This window comes from Cyanistes caeruleus, chromosome 24 (genome assembly GCF_971803275.1).
Source record: "Cyanistes caeruleus chromosome 24, bCyaCae1.hap1.1, whole genome shotgun sequence".
NCBI classification, from domain to species: domain Eukaryota; kingdom Metazoa; phylum Chordata; class Aves; order Passeriformes; family Paridae; genus Cyanistes; species Cyanistes caeruleus.
Window position 1 is genome coordinate 4694346 of NC_141724.1, and position 6312 is coordinate 4700657.

Here is a 6312-nt window from a genome sequence, read left to right on the forward strand (position 1 = left end):
AACAAGTCTGCCTAAATTCTCTGTGAATGGAGATGAAATCCCATCGTGTCAGCTGTTTCCAATCCTGGAAAAGAATCCTTGGAAAGGAAGAGTTTCAGGCGTGCTGAGCACAGGACAGGGCTGGGGGAGCAGCTATTAGTGCCACTGGAAGTGGTTCTCAATTAAAAAAAGCCGATGACAACAGTTTTTAGATCAAAAGAAGCCTTTTCACGGGATGTTTTCTTTGCTTGGGCAGAAATGTTAATCAATCAGGCTGAGAGGAGCTGCAGCAAAAATAATTTGGTTTGGTACAAGTTTGTGAGTTCGATTTGACTCGGAGGACACGGGGCGTTAAACATCCATTGCTCTTCTAATGAAAACACCTCTGAGAAAGCGAGGAGGCTTCTCCACAGATGGGATTTCAGGATTTTTCCCCAGGTAATGGATGGCAAAGCACAAACTCTGCTTTGAAATGGAGCAATTTGTTCAACCGTGGCTGCTCACGACTGGTTTGAAAAATCAAAATAATGAACTGTGCTGTGGACAAGGCGGCCTTGACGTGCCTGGTTGCACCAGAGGTTTGGTGGCTCGTGTCTGTCTGCAGCCTTCCACCTCTCCATGGACCCCAGCTGCCCTCACACCCTGCTCCTGGACAGAGATCTCACCCGAGGTCTGGGGAGCCTCCTGCTCCCAGGAGCAGCTCATCCCACCAGAGATGGTCCATCCCCACCCAGAGCCATTTCCATGTCACCCATGGACTGTCCCTGTGGATGCTGGGGCTTCCTGAGAGCTGGCCTCTGCTTTGGCTGATCTCATTGTGCTTTTCACCTCCCTTGGGGCAGCTACAAGTGGCTCCAGGTTGGGTTTTCAAGGTTGGAATGCTGGATCACCACATGGAGCAATCCCACCATAGCAGGGGGAAAACAACCCAGGAAAGGCTGTGGCTCCAGCTTGGATCTCAGCACTCTCGTTTGGGAAAATCATCCCTGGGCAAGACCCTGAACCTCCTGGTTCAGCATCTGACCCACGTCCACATCCCCAGCAAGCAGAGCCTCCAGGGGTGCCACCAGACAAATCCCCAGGCCAATCATGCTGTGCTTACAGGGAAAACCAAACAATCTTCTCACTGCTGGGTCCCTCCTGCCAAATCTTCTCCGGTGCCACACTGGGAGCACTGGGCTTTCTCCCACTGACCCACCCAACCCCATCACTGCAGCAGCTGGGGTGAGTCCTGACCACAGTGCTGGGCACAGGCAGGAGAGGCTGCAGGAAAGTCCTGCAAGAATGGAGAGTTTTTTCTTTTTTCCCTCCAAATTTCCAAGGAAGATGCAGCAGGAGCAGGGGGGAAAGGGGGAAATGTGCCAAGCTAGAAAATAACAGAGAACATTTTGGTCCCTTCTCCATGGGAGAGTCTTGTGCTTGGTGTCTCTACGCTGGCCACAAGGAAGCCAAGCCAAGCCTGGTGTGTGTGGTGTGTCCTGTGGTGTGTCCTGTGGTGTGACCCTGGGCCACCACCTTCATCCTCATGTCCTCTGAGGGCATTTCTGCTCCCACACATTGGGCTGGAGACAAACCTGGAAAAGCCCTTCCAGAGATGCCTTGAGGCAGAAGAAGACACAGATCCAACACAGGGAAGAGAATCTTCTGATTTAACTTATTTAGTCCCTGGAGATGTGGTGACAATTCCCATTTCCACCACTCCAAGCCCATCCTTGGCATCATGTGTCCCCTTTCCTCCAGAGCAAAGCACCAAACCCACCCCCCATGATCCACACCCAGCCCCCAAAACCCACCAAAGGGGCAGGGGGTGGCTGGAGCAGCACAGCCCACACCCAACCACCTCTACCAGCCTTTCACAGCCACACCTCTGCTTCTGCCCCAACATCCCAGCGAGAGGGGACTGGGATTTACCACCCTCCTCCCGGAGCCATCCCATGGGCAGCCCCTGCACTCTCTACCTGAGAGCTGCTGCCTTTTTATTTTTTATTTTTTTTTTATTATCATTATTTTTGCAAGGAAAACGGGTTGCCCTGGAGCTGGGTCTCCATGGAAACTTGGGTTTTTCAGACACTCAATGGAAAACGCTGGCACGGAGACGCTTGTGCAGGAATACTGATTCAGCCCCAGCGTCTGTAACACTGACTGCATTTTAATCCCGCTCTGCTACCCGGAGAGCTAAAAATACCCTGCGAGCTGTCGCCTCCTGAACTCGAGTAAACAGCTTAAAGCAACACGCTGCTGCCAGAGCAGAAATTCCATGAATCAGCTAAAAAAACACGGATGGGGGGAGGTAATGGTGGGGTCACAGGCCTCGAGGAGCAGCAGCTTGGTGGGGAAGAGCAAATCCCCGCTCCAGGGATAGAGAAGGAGCAGCTGAAGGCAGCAGACAGGTCCTTGGGGCTTTGTTGCACCTCTCCGAGATGCCCTTTTCCCAGTGTAAAAGCAGGAAAACAAGGTTTTCCCTGGTCCCCAGCTGGCTGGGAGGAGCCCTGTGTTCCCTGCCATGCCAAGACGCGTGGCACTGCCATGAGCTGGCAAGGAGCCAGGTGTCCTCACCAAGGGGGCTGGGGACAATTGAGGGGGGGTAACCTTGCTGCCACACTGGCACCCTGGTTTTCCCTCTCCCTCCTGTCATCTCTCCAAGAAAAAGACATCGAGGGCTGGCAGAAGGGGCCCTGGGGCTGTGGGCAGTGCCACCCCCTCGCTGTGCCCGCAGCCCTGTGCCAGCCCAGCCTTCCTGGCAAATAAAACCCAACTCTCCCCTCCCAATTAGCTGGGACTGTCCTCAGCTGACTCCCAGAGCTGCTTTTTGCAGAATACACAAACTCCTCCTTCATTTATTTTTTTTTTTTAAGAGACATTGCCCCGGCAGCTCAGCATTCCCCGGGAGAGAACACCCAGATGGGGAAACTGAGGCACGAGCCTGCTTGCTCAAGAGCTCACTGCAAGCTGGGAGTGAATCCAGGTTTCCCAGGTCTCCTCAGCTGTGCCAGGAGCTGGGATCAGGCATTGCCCTCCATCACCCCACCAAGGAAACTCTCCTACCCTGATTAGTGCTGCCTCCTAATTAAAAAGCTCTCAAAAGCCCCTGGCAAGGGCATGAACTCACATCCAAGTGGCTCCAGCAGCTGGATGGAGACTTGGGATTGATTTTTCTAGGGAAACTGCATTTATACATTTGTTTTTCTTCCAGCTGTGGGGAAAACAGGTGGCATTCCCAGGATTCTGCTTTAAACCTTCATTTCTACCAGGATCCAGAGAAGCAGGAAAAATCCCATTCCCAGCTCACAGTCAGATGATTTAGGGTGGGTGATAAATGGGGTTTTTGCAGTGGAAAATTCTCCCCTGCCCTGTGGGAAAAGCCTTTTCAGGGCTCAGCCATTCCCAGCACCTCTCCTAAGCCTCTCCCCAGCTTATCTGGCTTCTCAACACATCTTACAATGCTGCAAAGCAGGGATGAGGGAAAAAAGAACATCTCAGGTCGGTTTTTATGGGCTCTAAGATCTCCATCCAGCAGGGATGGGATTAAGGCCACGGGCTCTGAGTAGCCAGAGCAGTAAAATAAATCTGTGCAAGGCAGGCATGGCCTGGCCAAAACCAGGCTGCAAGGCTTGTTCATTCCTTGATGATAAAGAAACTCTCCCATGATTAAAGAAACTCTGGGGCTTGAGGTATTTATTAGGCTGCATCTCGTTAGAAGAATGGGAACTGAGCACACTGAACCCCCCAGTCCTTCCCCTCCTGTGCCCCAACACTAAAACTGGGAGCCTGGAGCATCCCTGGGGAGGGGACACGGCCGAGTTCAGCAGCTGTAAATGTTCCTGGGATCAGGGGGGATTCATCCTCAGCACCTGAGCATGGAGCAGTGTTTGCCCGGTGAGCTGGGATGGAGCTCAGAGCTCCCTGGGCATGGGAACACCACTTGGGAGAAAGCCTGAACCAAAGTGGTTCCAGTGGTTAAAGTGTGGGGATGCTCTGGTGGGAATAGGGATGGTGGGAATTGTGTGGGATGAGGCTCTGGAGATGCTGGAGCGAGTCCAGAGAGGCCCCAGAGTTCTGAGCCCCTCTGCTCTGGAGCCAGGCTGGGAGGGCTCAGCCTGGAAAGTCTCCAGGGAGAACTTAGAGCGCTCCCAGGGTCTAAAGGAGCTCCAGGGAGCTGGAGAGAGCCTGGGGACAAGGACTGGGAAGGACAGGATGAGAGGGAATGGCCTCCCTCTGCCAGAGGGCAGGGATGGATGGGATACTGGGAAGGAATTGTTCCCTGGGAGGGTGGTGATGCCCTGGCACAGGTGCCCAGAGCAGCTGTGGCTGCCCCTGGATCCCTGGGAGTGCCCAAGGCCAGGCTGGATGGGGCTTGGGAGAGTGGAAGGTGTCCCTGCCATGACAGGGCTGGGACTGGAGGAGCTTCAAGGTCTCTTCCAACCCAAACAATTCCATAATTTTGTTCCATGAATGAAGGTTCCAGGAAGCTGAGGGAGGCTGGACTCGGGGGTCTCTGATCACACTGAGCTGGGGGAGGAGGCTGCACCTGATGCCCAGGTACATCCAGCACATGAGGCTGAGGCTCTGCAGGGGAAAGAGGGTTTTATAGGATCCCACTGATCCCAAACTGAACAGGGCAGCCCCTTGGATCCCATTCCTTCCCTTCACCATGCTCACTCCGAGGCTGTGGCCAGTGACACCAACTGCACCAGAGACTTGGGTGGGCTCAGGAGCTGCTCTGGGGTGGGCTCAGAACCCGTCCAGTGCCCCCAGCCCCACCCCCTGCAGCCCCCCAGCTCCCCAGGCACAGGGATCCTCAGCTGAGAGCTGGGATTAGAGCCGGGAATCGGCCTCCTCATCTCTCCACAGGGGTGCAGGGGGAATGAGGGGTCACACCTGGCTCCAGGGAACCTCTCCCAACCAAAACCCCCGGCAGTGTCCCAGAGGTGAGCGTGGTGTGAGGCCAAGGCAGCCTCACCCCAGATGGGATGCAGGGAAAGGGCTGGTGGCAGTTTTGGGGCAGGGATCCAGGCACTCCTCTGCCTGATGAGGATTTGGGGTGCTCCCCGTGGTTTGGCCCTTCCTGAGCCTCTGGAAACCCATCCTTGCCCAGAGCTGGTCCTTCCTGCTCACGGCTGCGTGCTCAGCTCCTGCTGCCCTGCTCCCAGGCTTTGCTCCAGGTTTATCCAGCACATCCCAGTCCTGTCTCCACCCCTACCCTGCAACAGCCCCTCTTTACCCTCCCTGAAGCTCCCCAGCTGCAAGGGGTGAGGAAACACCTCCACTTAGGAGTGGGGAAACTGAGGCACGGAGCAGCTGTGGAGAGCCCCAACAAAGCACCCATCCCTTTCCCCGCAGCCACAGGGTGCCCTGGCTCGGGGAAAGGCCCCTCGGTGTTCCCTGCCTGGATGCAGCTCCTTCCCAGCCGTTCCCTCCCAGCTTTTTCCCAGATTGAAGCCCTGCTCCCACCGCAGAGCCTGGCACTCGTTTTTATTGTCAGCCCCATCTTTTGTGTGTTACAATTCCTTCAGGAGCACCTGATCCCATTCCCGAGCCAGGGGTGCTGTCAGTGCCCGTTCCCCCCGTGTCCCCGGGGGCTCCTCGGCTTCCAGAAGAGCGGAGAGGAAAGCAAAGCGCTGCGGGCTGCCGGGGAAATGCAGATTCCTCTTTGGGAAGGGACACGCCAGGCTCTGTCCTCATCCCTCGTCTCCCTCCTGGCTGGGATTGCCGTGCCGGGATGGAGAGCCAGGGAACGCGGGCCAGCAGCGGAGCCCTGCCAGCTCCGAGCCTCGCGGAGCCGGGGAGGCACCGACACCGCTGGGGCCGGGACCGGCCACCGGGAACAGCCACCGGGATCAGCCGGGAACAGCCGGGAACAGCCGGGATCGGCCACCGGGAACAGCCGGGATCGGTCACCGGGATCAGCCGGGACCGGTCACCGGGAACAGCCGGGAACAGCCGGGATCGGTCACTGGGAACAGCCGGGAACAGCCGGGAACAGCCGGGATCGGTCACTGGGAACAGCCGGGAACAGCCGGGAACAGCCGGGACCGGTCACCGGGATCAGCCGGGAACAGCCGGGAACAGCCGGGACCGGTCACCGGGAACAGCCGGGAACAGCCGGGATCGGTCACCGGGATCAGCCGGGAACAGCCGGGACCGGTCACCGGGATCAGCCGGGAACAGCCGGGATCGGTCACCGGGATCAGCCGGGAACAGCCGGGAACAGCCGGGATCAGCCGGGAACAGCCGGGAACAGCCGGGAACAGCCGGGATCGGTCACCGGGAACAGCCGGGAACAGCCGGGATCAGCCGGGAACAGCCGGGAACAGCCGGGACCGGTCACCGGGA